The sequence below is a fragment of the Microcebus murinus genome, chromosome 10, assembly GCF_040939455.1.
Source record: "Microcebus murinus isolate Inina chromosome 10, M.murinus_Inina_mat1.0, whole genome shotgun sequence".
Taxonomy (NCBI): domain Eukaryota; kingdom Metazoa; phylum Chordata; class Mammalia; order Primates; family Cheirogaleidae; genus Microcebus; species Microcebus murinus.
In genome coordinates this window covers 11944576-11964425 of record NC_134113.1, presented here as the reverse complement: position 1 = coordinate 11964425, position 19850 = coordinate 11944576, and the positions used below count along the sequence as shown (strand labels likewise).

General features: G+C 36.7%; 1 protein-coding gene across 39 annotated transcripts in view; it reads right to left on the bottom strand.

The window, feature by feature from the left end:
• Window positions 1-19850, bottom strand: part of RBFOX2 (RNA binding fox-1 homolog 2) — a 281289-nt gene that overhangs the window by 72348 nt on the left and 189091 nt on the right. The window contains exon 2 of one of the 39 annotated variants that reach the window (XM_012787076.3): window positions 7960-8031. The exons of the other annotated variants lie outside the window; for them this stretch is intronic. The gene's annotated coding sequence lies outside the window, so the exon portion shown is untranslated. The remainder of the gene's footprint in view (window positions 1-7959; window positions 8032-19850) is intronic. 39 annotated transcript variants of the gene reach the window in all.

The following is a 19850-nucleotide window of genomic DNA, read 5'->3' as shown; positions in this document are numbered from 1 at the left end:
TTGTGAAAACTGAGAGAAAGAGAAACTGACTGTTTTGTTGTTTCTTTTTTTTTTTTTTTTTTTTTTTTGAGACAGAGTCTCGCTTTGTTGTCCAGGCTAGAGTGAGTGCCGTGGCATCAGCCTAGCTCACAGCAACCTCACACTCCTGGGCTCCAGCGATCCTTCCGCCTCAGCCTCCCGAGTAGCTGGGACTACAGGCATGTGCCACCATGCCCGGCTAATTTTTTATATACATATCAGTTGGCCAATTAATTTCTTTCTATTTATAGTAGAGACGGGGTCTCGCTCTTGCTCAGGCTGGTTTTGAACTCCTGACCTTGAGCAATCCGCCCACCTCGGCCTCCCAGAGAGCTAGGATTACAGGCGTGAGCCACCGCGCCTGGCCTGTTTTGTTGTTTCTTTAGCATGTTCTCTGTTCCTATTGAATTTTCCTGAATATTAGAATCAATTATATAGTAACATTTAAGCATCTACAACATGCTAGTTTTTAACAGGGGGAGAGGCATGAAGGCAAAAATAAAATTCTTTCTTTTGTAGAACAAATTTAGAAGGCAAGAAAGGCATGTAAACTAATCGATATTATTGGTGCTAAAAATAAAGCTCTGCATAAAATATTATGAGAACAGAAACAATGGCCCCAAATATAAGTGTCTTCATTTTTCTAGGATAATTAAAGTCTGTGTAATCTTGGAGAGAGAAAGGCGTATTTTTGTTTGTACCTTCTCTTTTATTTTCCAACTTCACTCTAGTTTTTTGTTTGGTAATCTTGAGTCCCACTTATATACACAATCTGCTATTGTAGTACTTCTAATCAACAGGCTGTAACCCTAAAAGTTTTCCAATTCCCATTTACATATATGGTCAGAATGGATCATGAATTCAAACAGATCGATATTAATTTTATTCACACCACCATAAAAAGAATCATTTCATTCTTTAGGTAGAGCATATTCTTGCCAGTTTATCATCACTGACAATGTCACTAATCATTTTTCTAGTACTGTATACAAATGGAAATTAATTCTCTAGAATTATAATAGAAAAAATATTTTCGCTTTTAAATATTTTATAATTATACCCTTCCCGCAACCCCCATTTGCTTATGTAGGCTAGATTTCAAGTTCTACCTGTCTTTGTTTTAAACAAACAAACAAACCGAAGTACCTAAGAAAAGACCTGCTATTCTTCTCAAATCTAGTACTAAAAGAAAGGACTTCTGCCCAAACATCTGTGACAAGAGGGGAAAAAATAGCTACATAACTCTTATCTCAGAAAGATAAGAAGAGAACACTGAATTTAAAATGATCTAGGATCAATTTTTAAAAATGAACTGTAGAAGAACAACAAACTAAGAAATTCCAGAAGAATAAAATGGGTAAATATACATGTACAAAGACAATCCAATGCTAATTTGCTAGACTTAAAGCAAAATTCATTCTAGATTCTTAACTTACCTACTTATTTTTAACAGTGATACCCTAAAATCTACTTCCTTTACTATCTAAAACATTCTGGTTTTTTTTTTTTAAGTCTAAAGACAGCCAAGTTATCTTGTACTTTCCTTATTTTTTTTCCTTCAAACTCCCATACTAACACCTAGAAGGAGAGCTGTAGAATAAGAATGTTTTCCTTTTCTCATCTCAACAAAGTTTTATAATATGAATACCCAGAGCAGAAAGTGTTAGTGTCTAATAATCCTGAAAATATTTCTGGTAACTTAGATAAAAGTAATGTATTTTCTCTTTTACAATAAATTACACCCAGAGCCATAAGATTTTAGACAACTTGCAGATAAATTTGAAATTGAGAGGAAAAATCTACACATGAAGTCTCCATGTCGTCTCCAACATTTATATTCAGGTTGAATTCTAAGAGTTTATTTTTCACTTTGTTTGGAACGTAATGGATGGCTGGGATCCCAAAGAAGCTCACAAAAACAGACTTAATTATTATATAATAATGATTATAGTTATAAAAACCTATCACCACTATAGTATTAAATTTAAGAGAAAGTGCTATCTAATTCCAAGTAAGGAGTTTAGGGATACATCTATTCCAGCCGCAGTTTCACCATAAGATCACTGACCCCCATGAAGTAAGGAACTACTTACATAATACCTAGCTTACCACACCCACAAACTCATCTTCTACCTTGTTCCTTGACAGAAGAGATGCCCATATTTTATTGTGTGTAACAAACCATTGGAGCAGCATGTTTAAAAATGCAAATGTCAAGATCCTTTTCCTATAGATTAGATTCAGTGGGTTGGGGCTGGTCCCTGGTACTTTTTGGTATAGGTGGTATGGGTACCATACTCTGAGAAACACTGTTTTAGAGGCTTTGGCTGGCAGAATGGGATAGAATTATGGTAGCAGCATGTTTCCAGTAAATGCTCTGAAGCATCTATACCTCTAGAAGAAGGACAAAGACTAGGGCGGGCATAGGTTATGAGAGGAAGCAGCAGTGGCTATAAATGTAAGTTTCCTGAAAGTAGAGGATTACCTTCTTATATGGAACCTACAGATAAGAGAATAAACACTAGTTGTTTCCCCCCACACATACACATGCAAATCTACTGAAATGCAGGCCTCACAATGGATCCTTCCTTTAGAGTTGAGTATAACTAAAGAACTAGAGCCTAAAGCCTAAGTGTGCTACACTACATTAAGGGGAGATGGAGAGCAGGAGGATAACCAGTGCAACTGTGAGCTCTTATACAGACAATTAATAACAGGCAATACAGTATACTCTACATCCATGCTTAGAATAAAAATAAATGACAGAAGCTAATATACATAAGTATAAGGGAAGTTAGAGATTTGGCCAACAAGACAATTACAAACTTGCCTCCAAAACACACACACACACACACACACACACACACACATATCCTTCTTTTGAATTACTTAGAAAGAAAAACCAGACTGATCTCTGCCCTGAAAGCTGAGTTTTGCCATCTCACAGCAATGAATATTTAAACAGGAAAATAAATATTTCAGAACAAAGTCATTCAAACCAATTATCTATTAGGTTAAAAATGACAAACTCTGTAATAGTTTTAATGTCTCCAGCCTCTTAAAAGCTTTCTTCTGTTTCTCTTTAAAGCAATATTTATAACCTCAAACATCCATGAACCACAGCTTCCCCTGGCAAGACCACAACAACTACTCTAGTTCAGCTACCTTGGAAGGCCCCTAACAGACAATTGTTAGATGTCTATTCTATTCAATGTAATTGGTGATTTACACAATCCATGGATGACTATTCTTTTTCTCAACCCCAATTTTTAATATAATTTAAATTAATTTATTCTTTGTCTTCATGGACAATTAAGTTTGCATCTTCCATGTGTTAAACTGGAACATCCTTAAGAGTAGTCATAACACAGGTTCAGAATAAAACATTGGCAAGGTTTTATAGTGCCTTCTGAATCACAAAATATTTAATTATGCTTTACAGATTTTATGTCTGGCATTCTACTGTAGTCCACTGCTTTAAAATGGAAAATTAAGATGATATCCACATAGTAACATATAAAAATCTTCCCTATGCCTTCCCCCAAACAAAACTGCATTTTGTCTACAACCATGGTTACATAGTGGCTTATATTTTCTCTAACAATTTCACAGGTAAAGTCCTTAGGTCGACCGGGGACTGAATTATAAACTTCATCAAATGAAGTGATAATAAGCACATACTAGTAGCTCTTTAGAAAATGCTTACTAAATTGAATCAATCAGGTATAAGTCTATTAAAAAAAAATAGGAGCCCTTCTCTCAATAGCTTATCAATCCTGCAGGAAGCTTTCCACAATATAAATAATCATTCATAAATATTTACCTCATAAAATGAGTTATGACAGTTCTATTAAAATATATATAATAACTGAAAGGCCACATGTGAGAATCCTCAGTATATATTGTGGGAAATGAAGAGAAAAATGAGTCTCTGCTCTCATACAGGCTATCCAAAGAAACTTTAACAGTTCTCCTTTCTTCTAATTTAGTCTCAATCTAATTAATTCTCCAAGAAGCTACAAGAATGGTCTTTCTAAAGTAAAACCTAAATCTGATACTGTTAATTAATCCTCTTCTTAAAATCCTAGACTCCCAATGTCTACAGTCTAAACATTTCTGCATGAAAGTCATGCTCCTTGCATACTTCACCTATTTAGCTTCAATTCTTGCCATCAGATATTTATTGAGTACCTATCATATGTTGGACAATCCACTGTAGCCCCCACTGGGGAAACAACAGTGATTAAAAAGACAAAGTTCCTGCCCTTACAGAGTTTACATTATAGCAAGGAGAGACACATAATAAATAAATAGATGATGTGCCATGGAGAAAAATAAAGTAAAAAGAAGGCATGGGAGTATTAGGGCTAGAGGGATAGAGGATTTCTATTTTCTACAGGGTGGTCAGGGAAGGTAACATTTGATCAGATTCTCTTAGAAATTAAGGTAACAAGCCATGTATATATTTGTATGGATGCTACTCCAGACAAAGGGAAGACAAATGCAAACACCCAGAGGTGAAAATACCCTCTCAGCTCACTCTAAGAACTAAGAACATGAAGGCCTAGGAGGCCTATGTGTTTGGACTGGATAAGACTGGAACAGAGTGGCAGGAGATGAAGTGAGAAAAGTGGCAGTGGGGAAAGAATGAAGTCAGCAGAAATCGTATAAAGCTTATGGCCACTGCAGGGATTTTGGCTTTTATACTCCACTGAGAGTTTTGAGCAGAGAAGTGGTATGGTCAGACGTAGGTTTTAAATGGATCACTTGGCAAAGGCAAAAACAAAAGCCAGTAGACCTATTAGGAGGCTATCATAATCTACCTGAGAGATGTTGATGGTTTGACACAGGTGGTACTCTAATGTGTATGGAATACTGAAAACTTGTGCTGCTTCACTCTCCAGTTTTTTTGTACCTACTATTCTTTCTGCTTATAAAGTCATTCTCCTTTCTAACCATCTGGCTAATTTGGACACAATCTTTAACATGTGGTTCTAGCATCTATTCCCCCCTAGAGGTTTCTGATTCACCCAAATAGGAAACAAAACAAAACAAAACAAAAAACCAAGATCATTTTCTCCACCCCCCAACCTAATATTTGACTTTATTGTAGTACTTACATTCTATTACATTTATTTGTTTACATATCTGTTGTCTTTATAGAACATGAATTCTTTGAGGGCAGGACTGTCCAGGTCCAATTCATCTTTGTATCCCTTTGTATCCCCAGCGACCAACCACCTTAGACACTTTCAGTAAGGGTTTCTTAAAGAAATAAATGATGTTATAACCTAGTTGAATATATAAATAACTACAAACTTTTATTACTTTAACAAAAATTATAACCTAAATGATATGGTAGCACAAGAGGAGACTAAAACCTAGCATGGGTGGGTGGGTGGGTGTCATGACGGAGGAGAGATCAGTTAGAAGGATATTACAAACTTTGAAGGACTTATAATAAGGCCATGAACTATTATACAGCAGAGGAAGAGGGATATAGATTAGGGAACATGTGCTAAAGACAATCCCAAGGTAGCATCAGCAGAACCTGGCAATGGGTACAAGGGAGTAGTAGAAAATGACTAGATTTCAATCCTGGGGACCATATGCGAATAGAGAGGTCAAACAGCACAAGTTCTTTTTCAGGAAAAGGTAGGAAAGGAGAAAGGACCAATTCTATAAGTCCAATATGATTATCCTGCTACAAACTAATTAGGTTTTATCTTTTAAGATTTTGAGTTCACTCTTTTTAAAAATACATTCTAAAAGACCTTTGATAGTTATTTCTAGGATGTTTTGGTAATTCACTTTTCATTTTTATTTTTCTCAAATTAATACATGCACATGATAGCAAATCAAGTAGGTACAGAAGGGCTTATGATAAAAAGCCGCGGTCTCCTACCCTTCCCTCCATCAGTCCTTCGGGGAGCAACCCTCATTAATATTAATAGTTTCTTACAAGGCAAAGGTTCCAAGGTCAGAGACTGCCATTAGGGATTACTGACTCCTCTGACCATCCCCACGGCTTAGGCATCCCTCTGTGCAGATCTGATCTGTTCACCAAAAGCGTAGGAGCTGGCCTCCCTCTGAGGCCACTGAAGGAAGAGGTCAAGTGAGGTAAATGTATGGCAAACTTTGACCAAAAGAGGGGGAGCAGGAGATGGGAGGAAACCAACAGATAAGATACCACTCCACACCCCCTTTGGATGGACTGGCCAGAGAAACAATAGTTCTACACAATCTCCCCGAAGACTTCCAAGTAATCAACATTGCCTGTTAAAAAGCCTGACCAGCTTTCCACCATTGCATTCTCTTTTCCCTCCTCTTTCCTGAGATTGTACTCTCCAATAAAGTGTTAGCAGGTAAGATTTTGGCTCAGGCTCAGTTTTCTAGAGAATGTGAACTAAGGACATAGTCTATGTCTTGCCTTTTGTATTTTCCATGTGTTGTCTTAAACCTCTACACTTTGGGAGATATCTCCAACTCTATTTTCCTATCCTTCTACTGCATGTTTTCTTTTGACAATCATGTTCTTAACCTTCTTTTGCTATTTCTAATTGTTCTCTTTTCATTACAACTGTGACTGCTCTTATGAATGCATTATCTTCTAGAATTTCTGAGTATATTAGTTAAAAGATTTCTTTAAAGATTTCTTTCAATTCTTTTCCCTGCACTATCTGTTGCCCTTAAGGGTTAGGTTTTCTATTTGTTTCTTCTGGTCTCTTTCATGCTGAAAGTTCCTTTTAGACTTCTAATGATCCTCATGTACCAGAGGTACAGGTAGAAGGACTTGGTTAGCTGGTATGAGTTTCTTCTGCTAATCTGCTTTCTTTAGGTCTCTTCCTGGAATTAAAATTCCAACTGAGAACTCAGTATGGGATAGGAAAGAACATGTCACTGGTAGGCTTTATTTTAGTGTAAGCTGCTAGCAAAGTATGGAATACCCTACCCCCCATCACCCAAATATCAGACTAAAGGAAGGGGTGCCAATATCTAGTACAAAAACAATTACATTTCCCCAAACATTTTGATCAACTTCCTTAGAAACAAATAATCACGTTTTTGTTTTGTTTTTCCTTTTTTAATGCTAGAGAAAGAGGGCAGCACATTAGATGCCACTGGGAAAGAGTTGAAAAGGCTCTGGCAATGCCAGGTAGTTGAGCTATCCCCATATAAACACTGAATTCCTGTTTTCTGCCCCTTCTTCACTTTTGCTCAGAGAGCCCTTGAGGGTTCCTGCTGGGTAGACTGGCTTCCATATCACAAGCAGCCTCCTTGTTTCTCTGCCAAGCTTCAGTTTGTCCTCCATTTCATCTATCAATTGGTCCCCACTTGCTTTAGCTTTTCCAAATATTTGTTTAATTCTCTTGTTTATTAGTAATATCATGGTTTGCCCTTTTCTACTTGCTATTAATGATTTATTTCTTTTTGTACTTCTATTTAATATATTGTTATTTTAGTGGAGTCTTATAAGAGATGATAAGCAACTGAAAGTATCTATCTATCAACTTGACCCAGACACCATGATTTCTTTTTTTGTAAAAAATTTCAGCCATATGTTAGCTCTGGAATTCCAGGTTCCTTTACAGATGTGGGAAAAGTTTATCAACTAAAACGTCTATGTTTCTTTAAAATAACCCTCGAATATTGAGATTTATTAAAAGCAAACTTGAGAAAGTTAAAAGGAAAATTAGAAGTGTTCACAATTCTTGAAACTGCTCTTGTACTTATGCTTTAATAAATTAGGTGCATTTAGATTACAGTAAGCAAAGCAACTCAGAGGAGTATCAGAAGTAAATGTACGCTGTAAGTCACAGTCCAAGAGCCATCTACAAGTATACCCAGCACTATGTACAAAACATCATTCTAAAAACTTATAAACAAAAAGATTTGTAATGGTCGAACCACTCTCCGAAACAAAAGAAATCAAGTATTTACCAGTTAGAATGCCTAATTCTTCACCTCCCTCCTTCTTCATGAATGCAATAGTGGCCAAGATCAGAATCCAGTCTAAAGGGAGGAAAACAATTCCTGTTACCCCACTGATCTCTAACAAATGGATCCATAAGGCATGCCATGGACTCTGATCCTTCAATCTTGTATGGCAATGAAATATAAACCAGTGATTGCAACATTTAATCCTTCATTATGAGACAAGAAATTAGAGTCCTATGTTAGAAGAAGGCATCAAAAAAGCTATTATAAGGCCACGCACAGTGGCTTATGCCTGTAATCCCAGCACTTTGGGAGACTGAGGCAGGAGGATCACTTGAGCCCAGGAGTTTGAGACCAGCCTGAACAACACAATAAGACCTCATCTCTATAAAAAAAATAACAACAAAAATATTATCTGGACATGGTGGCATGTGCCTGTAGACCTAGCTACTAGGGAGGCTCAAGCAGGAGGATCGCTTGAGTCCAGAAGTTCAAGGTTACAGTAAGCTATGGCCATTGCACTTTAGTCTAGGTGACAGATAGAGACCCTGCCTCTTAAAAAAAAATAAAATAGGATGTTATTACTGAACAGGGAAACTTGCCTCAAAGGGAGAATATTCAACTTAAGAAAGATGGCATACTGAAATATGGCTATCTGAAACCAGCTACTGAGAGTGCCAAAAAGAAGACATAGGGCCGGGCACGTGGCTCACGCATGTAACCCTAGCACTCTGGGAGGCTGAGGTGGGAGGATTGCTTGAGGCTAGGAGTTCAAGACCAGCCTGAACAAGAGCCAGACCCCATCTCTACAAATAATAGAAGAATTAGTCAGGTGCAGTGGCGTGCACCTGTAGTCCCAGACACTTGGGAGGCTGAGGCAGGAGGATGGCTTGAGCCCAGGAGTGTGAGGTTACAGGGAGCTATGATCATGCCACTGCACTCTATCCAGGGCAACAGAGTAAGACTCCGCTTCAAGAAAAAAAGAAAGCCATCTGTACTTTAATGGTTGCTTAATAATGAAAACATTCCCAGAGCTCACTCCACATTTTCTATAAAAGTCAATACTCCCCCCAAAAAATAAATCTTAAAGTATACTTAAAACAAAAGGGCATATATATTTCTTCTCTCCACTTACAATCTTCCTTACATGAAACTTCATTATTGTCATTATCAAATCAACTAGACTATCCAGCTTCATTCAAAAGTAATTTTCCAATAAAGAATGGCAGCCCAAGATACTTAAGTTTAACTTTTTCATTCTAAGATTTTCTCTTTCAGGAATGAGGAGCATAAGGACCTGATACTTAAACTCTATAGACTAACTATCCTTTGTTAAAGGTCTGAAATTCCTAAAGGATGTTCTGACTATAGAAAGAACACAAGAAAGACTATGGAAAAATTAATTCTAGCTCCATTTCTGCCATTACTTTGCTATATAACCTTGGACAACTCACTTCCTCTCGGGATCTGTATTCTGAGTCATAAGATAAAGTTCACTTAGCTCTAAGAATCTATGATTCTACAATAAAGGGGCTTTATCCAAGAGATAGAATATAGTTTTAAAAAACAGTAGAAAAAGAAACATTAGGTATATTACCATGTGAAAGTAAGTATTCCTTCTGTATCAAAGTCAACAAAATGTCATTAAGTAGTTTATCTGTTCCCCTGCCCAAAATAGCTAAGAGCTACTCTAGAGAGCCAATATTTTTGGTTTCTCTCTTACCCTGCACAAATGCTCCCCATGTGAAACACTAAGCCATCAAACTGTAAAACTTCTGTAAGTTAAATTTCAATAATTTAAAGAATATCAAATAGTCAAATTCATCAATTCTGCACTTATCCCAGAGGAACCTAAGGCTCCAAGAAAATTAGCAAACATTTCCCAAATTTAGCCACCAGGGGAAGGTAGAGCTTATATAAAGAAAAAGGTAAATAAGTATTAAGGCCTATATTCTTTATATTATACTTAATATAACATCTATCATCAAAAGCAGGGGTTGCAGGGAGAGAAACAGCATAAACTTTAGAAAGGTAAACATCGGTTCAAATCCAGGCTCTGCCATGTACTATTTGTGTGACCTTGGACAAGTCACTTAACCTCTCAATGCCTCAAGTTTTTCATTTGTAAAATGAAAAGAAGGATCACTACATGTCAAGGTACCTTATAGGAATTAACTGATACCATCTATACAAAATTCTTTGCTTTTGGCTTAAAAAATTAGAGATAATAATTTCCACTATTACTGTGAAGGAAGAAGAAAAGAGGAAAAGAATACATAGTCCAAAATGTAAGCACTAAATTCTCCATGTTCCTTTTCATACAGTCCTAGCAATGTAAACATAAGAGGGGAAAAAAAAAATCACATTCTTCTTACTAAAGGCTTTTTATAAAACGTAGGCCAAGTGAAATTGAACAAAACACACACATTTCCTGTTTCTCAAAGATACCCCCTTGGTTCTTCAAGGGAAAAAAAACTTTAAAGCACATATAGTAGTCCCACTTTATCCATGGAGAATGCGTTCCCAGACCCCTGGTGGATGCCTGAAACTGCAGATAGTATCAAACCCCATACATATCAACATGGCTTTTCCCTATACATGCATCCCTGTGATAAAATTTACTTTATAAATTAGGCACAATAAGGAGAGTAACAACAATAACTAATAAAATAAAACAATTATAACAATGTACTATAATAAAATTTATGTGAATATGTTGTGTCACACTCTCTCAAAATATTGTATCTCAGCCAGACGCAGTGGCTCATGCCTGTAATTCTAACACTCTGGGAGGTGGAGGCAGGTGGATCCTTTGAGCTCATGAGTTTGAGACCAGCCTGAGCCAGAGTGAGACACGGTCTCTACTAAAAATAGAAAGAAATTAACTGGACAACTAAAAATATATAGAAAAAATTAGCCGGGCACGGTGGCGCATGCCTGTAGTCCCAGCTACTCAGGAGGCTGAGGCAGGAGGATCCCTTGAGCCCAGGAGTTTGAGGTTGCTGTGAGCTAGGCTGACACCACAGCATTCTAGCCTGGGCAACAGAGCAAGACTCTGTCTCAAAAAAAAAAAAAAAAATTATTGTATGTTAATATTTTCAGACCACAGTGGATTTCAGGCAACTGAAACCTCAAAAGGTGAAATCAGGGATGGGGGGGACTACCATACTCAGATGAACTTTTGGTCACAGCTGCTATGCTAGCATACAACAGTCAGACGACCACTGTAACTGAAGTTAAGAAAGCTCTAAACAGTGCCACCCACACACTTTAGTTCCACAGCACCTTCCCACTGAAATTTCTAGATAACCTGATTACCATTTAAATAGCAATGACCAAAAGAGTCTAAATATTGCTTATTGAGGTTTTCTAAGGTTCCATAAAAGTTTGGAGCTGTAATCACCTTTTTCACAGTCCAAAGTGCCCTTATCTTCTACATTGTTTAAGTGAACAAATGGTACTTTGAACATTCTCCATCCCTCTTCTGCTAGAATTGCAAAGGCAAGTAACACAAAGGAAAAAAAAAGAGATGTTTCTCCATTTCCACAATGGACCACAAATCACACTGAACTACAAAACACAGAAACCCTATTTTTTCTGTGTTCTTGTCCATGTATTTCTGCTAATGAAGCATTTTTACCTTTAATTTATAGCAGTCCCAGACTCTCTCTGAAACTACCCTAAACCTCACTCAATACCAAATAATTTGATTCTAGATTCAGATAGTGTCTTGCATAAATTATATACATACACACACACACACACACAAAAAACAATAGTGCCATCACCTTCTCACCCTTTCCACCTCTGCCTAACTTTCCAAATTAATTTTTCCTCATATAATCTTCTAACAGCACTTTACTGACATCACATTCATGTTATGTAATATATTCTACCTTGTATTATAATTATTTATATATCTTATGCATTCTTCCCTAAAACTCCTTGAAATTACTGAACTGATTTTCACTTAAAAATAAGTGATCTCTCTTCTGCTTCCAATCAAGATGGAGTAACAAGAACCATATTTATCTTGCCATCTCAAGCAACTAAAAATAGAACAAAATATATAAAACAACAGCATTCAAGACATTGTCCAGTAGGCAAGGAAGGGCAGTGATCCCTGAGACTGGAAATGAACAAGGTGAGCTTTACAACTGCCCCAATTTATGAGTGGAAAAAGTTTCCAGGTTGTGCTGGTGCTGGCAGGATGGACCCAGGCAGTGCCCAGTGAGCTCCACGAACTGAGGAAATAAAACTAGAGTCTGAGGAAGCCAAGACACAGCTAGAGTTCACAGGGGAGATTACTGGAGAAGAGAAAGCTGCACAGAAATAGCTCTAAAGATTTCGAGTACTCTGTTGAGTAATGATTGCCATATCTATGTGTGAAACTACCTGAGGCTGGAGAAACAACCACCAGAAAGAAATGGAGGGAGCTCACCCAGTGCCAAGAACAGAGCCTGTTGTTAACAGCCAGAGTGGAAAACCTAACGATTTAAGGAGCCTCAATTAGAGTACTAAAGAGTCTTGCCTCAGCAGCAAGGAAAAATTAACCAGAGACTAAACACAGCTCTGGTCCTATCTAACAAAGCTTAAAATCAAGTCCCGAAAGGATCAATCTATTTCTAAGAAACTTAGCTGTGCTGTAGATAAGACTCAAGAATATTTATAGAAATAAAAAATTATCTAGCATCCAACATGGTAAAATCCACAACATCTGGCATCCAATCAAAAATTACCAGGCGTGCAAAGAAGTAGGAAAATACAATCCATAATGCTGAGAAAAATAAATAAATCACGACTGACCCAGAACTAAGACATGTTAGGATAAGCAGGCAAGGACATTAAAACATCTGTATTCCACACGTTCAAGATGGGAGAAGAAAAAATGAGTATGTTAAATAGAGACACGAGGCCAGGCATGGGGCTCACGCCTGTAATCCTAGCACTCCGGGAGGCCTAGGATGGCTCAAGGTCTGAAGTTCGAAACCAGCCTGAGTAAGAGCAAGACCCCGTCTCTACTAAAAAAAATAGAAAGAAATTAATTGGCCAACTAATAATATCTAGAAAAAATTAGTCGGGCATGGTGGCACATGCCTGTGGTTCCAGCTATTCGGGAAGCTGAGGCAGAAGGATTGATTGAGCCTAAGAGTTTGAGGTTGCTGTGAGTGAGGCTGATGCCATGGGGGGGAGGGAGAGATAAAAAAGACCCACATCGAAATTCTAAACATGAAAACTATAATGTCTCAAATTACATGAAAAAAAAGATTAGTGCACTTGATGACACCACAATACAAACTATCCAAAAGAAAACATACAGAGAGGAAAAAAGACTTAAAAAAAGATCAGTGAACCTTAAAAACAACATGGAATGGTTAGGGTCTACTATATATATTGGGTTGACAACTTTTCAAAAGTAGTAATATGTAAAAAAATCTAACTTTTGTTCATCTTAAGTGGAAGGCAAGAGAGAGAGGGAGATGCTGTACTCCATATACCAAATTTGGTATAATTACCATGAGTTGCCAATCCCTGAAATTTCATTGTCACTTTCCTACTTCTCTTTCTTTCTCATGCCCTTCTTCCCTCTTTCCTGACTTCCTAGGAGACTAGAGCTCCTATGCTATTTACCTTCATACTATCTTCTGGATGTACACAGCTTTCTACTAGAACATCTACAAAAGTTTTGTGTGTCCCCCAAATAGCTGTTTATTCCAAAATCCCATCATCTAGCCAAGTAAAGCATCTGTTTCCCAAACTATATTTAAGTATTAACTGACTTATGTAATAAGCATTAGGTTATCAGTGATTTTAAACAATTTAACTTTCCCATTTATATTTCAAAAGAGGACCTTGTCAATGAATTAACAAGTTAAAATCATTAATTCATTTAAGAAATATTTGCTGGATACTAAAACTGAACCAGACATGATAATAAACACTTGTGATACAGTCTCAATTCTGAAATAAACTACATTCTGATGTAAAAAAAATACTCATAATTACAGTACTACATATAATAGCATGAGCTAAAAGATCAAGAAAGGAACAACTCTGTGAGATAAGGCAAGTTTTCTGAAGTAGGTGAAGTCTAAGATGAAACTTTAAAGACATGTGAGAGAAAAATGCATTCTGGCCCAAAGTAATAATGAAGTCACGTGTCACTTAATGACAAGGATACATTCTGAGAAATACTTCCTTAGGTGATATGGTCGTGTATGTGAACATCACAGAGTGTACTTACACAAACCTAGACCCTACACCTGCTGCACACCTAGGCTATATGGTATAGCCTATTGCTCCTAGGCTACAAACCTGTATAGTATGTTACTGAATACTGTAAGCATTTGTAACATAATGCTAAGTATCTGTGTATCTAAATACATCTAAACATTTAAAAATGGACAGTAAAACTGTGGTATTGTAATCTTATTGGATTACAGTCATATACGCAATCTGTTGTTGACTGAAACATCATTATGTGGTACACGACTGTACATGAAAAATATAAAAAATAATCTATAAAAATATATGAAGGTATAAAATACAGCATATTTGGGGAATTGCAAATAGTTTACATTTGGGGGTGGGGAGGAGGAAGAAAGAAAGGAAGTGAAGAAAGGAGAAAAATCTTCATACTTTCTGGGGGGAAAATGAGAAAGCAAATCAGGGGTTTCATTCTAACAGGGATATATGATGACTGTCAAAACCACTCAAAACTGTGTTCCTATCATCAAGCTACATGGGAAAATCTTATCTATGTTAAGAAAGAAGGAAAGAAAAAAGATAGCGAAGACCCACATTCCTCTAAGTCAGGGATCAGGAAACTATGGCTTGTTGTTCAAAGCTGGTCCACCACGTATTTTTGTATAACCTGCAAGCTAATTGTGGTTTTCACATTTTAAATTAGTTGGGAAAAAAAAATCAAAGGAAGAATATTTTGTGACACACAAAAATTACATGAAATTCAAATTTCAGTGTCCATAAATAGTTTTACTGGAATACTGCTACGCCCATTTGTTTACATACCATCTATGGCTTCTTTAACGCTGCAACAGCAGAGTTGAGTAGTTATGACAGAGACAGCATGGCTTGCAAAGCCAAAAATATTACTATTTGGCCCTTTACAGAAAAAGTTTGTGTGGATCCTTGTTCTAAGAGTCTTTCAAAATCCAATCTCCCTTGCCTCCTCTGTAAACTGGGGGGAAAAAAAATTCAATCCCCTTAAGTCGAGTTTATCTCTTCAAAATTTCTTATGAGGAATTTTGTAATCAACACTAGGTAAAAGAATATAGTTATATCACTTGTGGATACAAAAGTATTCATTTATAATTCCATAAAATAAATACTGACTTTTATTATTGTACTTTCTGCTTAAATATTCCTTTAAAAATTAAATGTCAAAATTGGCTGCAGAACTTTATCCTGCAATTCTGAATGAATTTAGTCATCTTTAGTTATATGATTTCAAGTTAAAATTTTTTTATTTTTTGAGACAGGCTCTCGCTCTGTCAGCTAGGCAGTGGCAGGATGTGCCTGTAGTTCTAGCTACTCAGGAGGCTGAGGCAGGAGGATCCTTTGAGTCCAGGAGTTTGAGGTTACAGTGAGCTATCACTGTGCCACTGTACTCCAGCCTGGGCAATAGAAAGCAAAATACTGCCTCTAAAAAAGGAAAAAAAATTCCAATTTTGGTTTTCCAGCATTCTTTTTTTGACATAATTTCAACATCTCAAGGGAAGTGATCAAATGTGCTGATTTTCAATGTCATTTGTAAATTCAACTGGCATCTTCAAAACAGCATCTTAGTAAGTTTAAAAAACGAAAATCTCAGTGATAGTAACCTCTGAGAGATAAGGGCACGATCCAGAGGTTAGAGGACAGGTAGAATCTTGCCAATAGCATGCTTTATAAGGGAATAGAAAAATAATATTCTACTTAGGAGTTAAAGGTAATATCCTTTCATTTTTGAAGTTATAAATTGCTGATAGCACTACCTGATCAGTAAGGTACAAAAACTGAGTAAAGTGAAACATCATAAAACAAAACTTTCAATAAAGATATACTTAATAATACTCATATTTGTAGAATGATGGTTGCCAGAAGACAGGGGTGGTGGTGGGATGAAAATAGCTCAGGGAATGAGTATAAAAATATAGTTAGATAGAAGAAATAAGTTCTAGTATTTGACAGCATGGTAGGGTCACTTTAGTTAACAACAATTTATTTTATATTTCAAAATAGCTAGAAGGGAAGATCTGAAATGTTTCCAACACAAAGAAATGATAAATGTTTGAGGTGATAAGTAGTCTAATCTGATTTGACCAATACACATTGCATGCATGTATCAAAATACCATGTATACGCCACGAATATGTAAAATTATTATGTATCAATAAAAAACTTTAAAAATACTCATAATTGGTATTTTACTTAGTAATTAGACATAAATAAATAATAAATCATTCATAAAAATTAATGCAATTAGTCCAGGACAGCCAGTAAAGATTCTGGAAACCATATTTTCATATCCATGAAGAATAATTCAAAGCAGTAGGAAAAAGGAGCAAAGATAATAGAAGATTAAAGGGAACATTCAGCAGTATCTTGAAATATTTGGCTTTTATGTAGAAGAGATTAAACTATTGTATATGACTCCAGATGATAGGACTAGGAAGAGTGAGAGCACAAGAACAAAAACAGATTTCAGCTCATCATAAGGAAAACCTTTCTACTTTTTAACAGCCAATAATGGAACTATTTATCTTATAAGGTTAACAGTATAATTAAATAGTATGTGAATTTGGAATGAAATAGGGCTCCGGTTTGAAACCTAGGTTTGTCTGAACCCATAGTCACCAGGCTGCTTAACCTCTAGAATCTCAGTCTCATGCAAAAAATGGGAAAAACACCACTGGCTTCAAAAGTGTGACTGACAAGTGATATGTGATATAAATATAATAACTGTAAATGTGATATATATGTAAAATTGGCACAAAGTAGGCATGCAAAAACAAAAAGTTATTTCAGTAACAGTCATTATTAGTGTTGGTTAAGAACAAGGAATTTAGAGCCAAACTCTTTGGGTTTCCTAATTTCCACAATCTGGATATTAATAGTACTTATCTCATAAGACTGCTGAGAAGAATGAATGACTTAATATATGTAAAGCATTTAAGACAGTGCTTAATGCATAGTATGTACACTACAACTATTATTAATATTAAATAATATCCTAATAATATAATTACATTTTACCATATAATAATAAATTCCTTTTATTCAACAATGGATTCTGTTATTGCACATGCTTCATCTAAGTGTTGAATAAGTTAGAAATAGTAATTTCAGAAGTGAAACAGAGTCTTACCTAAATTAATTCATTCACTCATTCAACAAATATTTACTGAATATCCAATACCTACAAGGGGCATTAGAGTACAGTAATTAAGAATATCAATTCCCATGTTAGTCTGTCTGGATGTGAATCCCTACAACATCTCTTGAAAGCTGTATGAACTTGGGCAAGTTACCCAACCATCATATGCCTAGTTTCCTCTTTTGTATAATGTGGATAATACAGGGTTGTTGAGAGGATTCATTGAGTTAATGTAGGCAAAGTGCTTAGAACAGTATCTGATATTATTACATCATAAGTCTATACAAGAATTAGCTGTAATTATTATGACTATGTTCCAGGTACTGTCCTAGACACTGGGAATATAAACAGACTGTGGATAAAGTCCCTGGCTTCATGGAGTTTATATTCTGTCCAGGTGGCGGTGAGGAGAGACAGACAACAAGCAAACATCTAACAAGTAATGATAAGCACTAAAATCAATGACAAGTGAAGAAAAGGCAGGATGAGGGGATAAAGACTGATGAGGGAGTGCTAGTTTAGACAAGAAGGTCAAAGGAGAGGTCTCCCTTGAGAAGTACCATGTGAGCAGGGCAAGCCATGTCGATGTCCACGGGAAGAGCATTTCAGGCAGAAAGAAAAGCAGAAGGAAAGGCCCTGAGCAGGAAGGTGTAAGGTGTGTTAAGGGAACAGCAAAGAGGCCGATGTCACTGGAATGAAATATGGAAAGAAAAGGGCAGCAGGAGATGAGGCAGGATAGGCAGCCAGGCTCCTGATCATGCAGTGTCACAAAGATCTTTTTAAGGCCACAGGATTTTGAGTCTGAAGAGAAACAACTGTAAGGTTTAAGCATGGGGGTGACAAAATCAGAATTACATTTTAAATTATTCACTCTGGCAATGACCTCTAATGAAATATCCACGGTTTCCTGAATTTAATCATTCTAACAGTGATAGAGAAACACTGAAAAGTCTGAGAAATGGAAACAAAACATCACGATGGCAGACTGTAGCATTTCTGAGTGCCTAGAAGAGGCTGAATACTGGAGCCCAATAATAAAGGTGCTACAATCAAAACTGCCAAGTATTTATTGCAAGGGAGTGTTCTATTTGTGCTTGGTGTATTTTGTATAAAAGTGTTGTGAAGAAATGTTCAAAAAAGATTTCACAGCAGTTTGGAACGTTGGGAAAAATACAAGTGAGAATTATGACTTCAGAAGGGACTGCTTGGCATACCTACATCAGATCCCAGAGAAGAATAGTATACCAGAAGGAGACTGGGGCACGTATAAGGGCTATATCATTAGTAAGACTGGTTCCAAGTGACAGTCTGAGTATCAAAAATAGATGTCAAAGAAATAACCCAAGGTAAGGAATTACATGATAAGAAAATCAAAAACAGAGATTAAATTGTTCCCATATGACAATATATAAATGTGAGTCTGGAATTTTTTAGGGAAGAACAGAAATCTGGGTATACAAAACCAGCAATTTCAGCTTATGCTCTATTACTGACTGAGAGGGGTGAAAAACGTCATTACCTTTCAACATGGAGATGTCCTCTGTAGCAATTCAAACTTAAACAGTAGGTTGTCAAACACCAAGCTTACCTAGACTCAACTGCAAAACTAAGGAGAAAGACAAAGGAAAAAATAATAGAGGTAAGGGGCAAAAGAAAAAACAAAAAGAAGTATGTGTGGTTGGGTTGTGACTGAGAAGGAAAAACCATTAAATGAATCAAAATTGCTCAGATTTTATCACAGCTCCATTTATGAAATTCTGGGTATCTTCTCAGCAAAGTTAAGTTGTTTTTAGAATAGCAGTATTTTTCAAGAGCCAGTCCTGGCCTTGGCAAGGAAATGGTTATAACTGAAGATATGGAGTTGTGCAGAACTCAAATCTCTGGAAAAAGGCTTCTGGATTGTTCACCGTAAAGGAACATAAATTTAGTCTCCAACCCACAACCCTCACCTATCCTCCAACTTCCCCAAATCCTGTGCAGCCCACAGAAAGTGGAAAGTATGCCAAAACAAACAGTGTGCCTGCAGCTCCGTGGACGAAGGGTGGGATGAGGTTCGGGTGGCAAGGGAGCATGACTGGCAGGCAACAGAATGGAATCACTTTAAAGCAATACCACAAAATGGAGACAATAATCTGAAGATTTCCAGAATTCTCAGAAAATGGGATATGCTACGCAAAATCACAAATAGATTCCCTACTCCAACTAATTTCAAAAAACAACAAAAACAGAAAGGATCGGAGAAAATGAAACAAAGCAAAACATACCTGCTCTCTTATCTGTCTTTAATTAAAGCATAAAATACCCTCCCCTCTTCTCTTCTCCCAACCACCCAGGAACAGAAGAGCAAACTGGCAGCAGCTCAGGTGAAAGACTTCAGCCTTCAGCCACAAAGAGGGGAGATAGCAGACAATAGAACTGGTGATTCATTACAAAAGAATACACTTCAGAGCGGCCTGCTGCCACATGGACTCACAGCACTATTTAAAGGAACAGCAACCCCCTTTCCAACCTCCCTTAT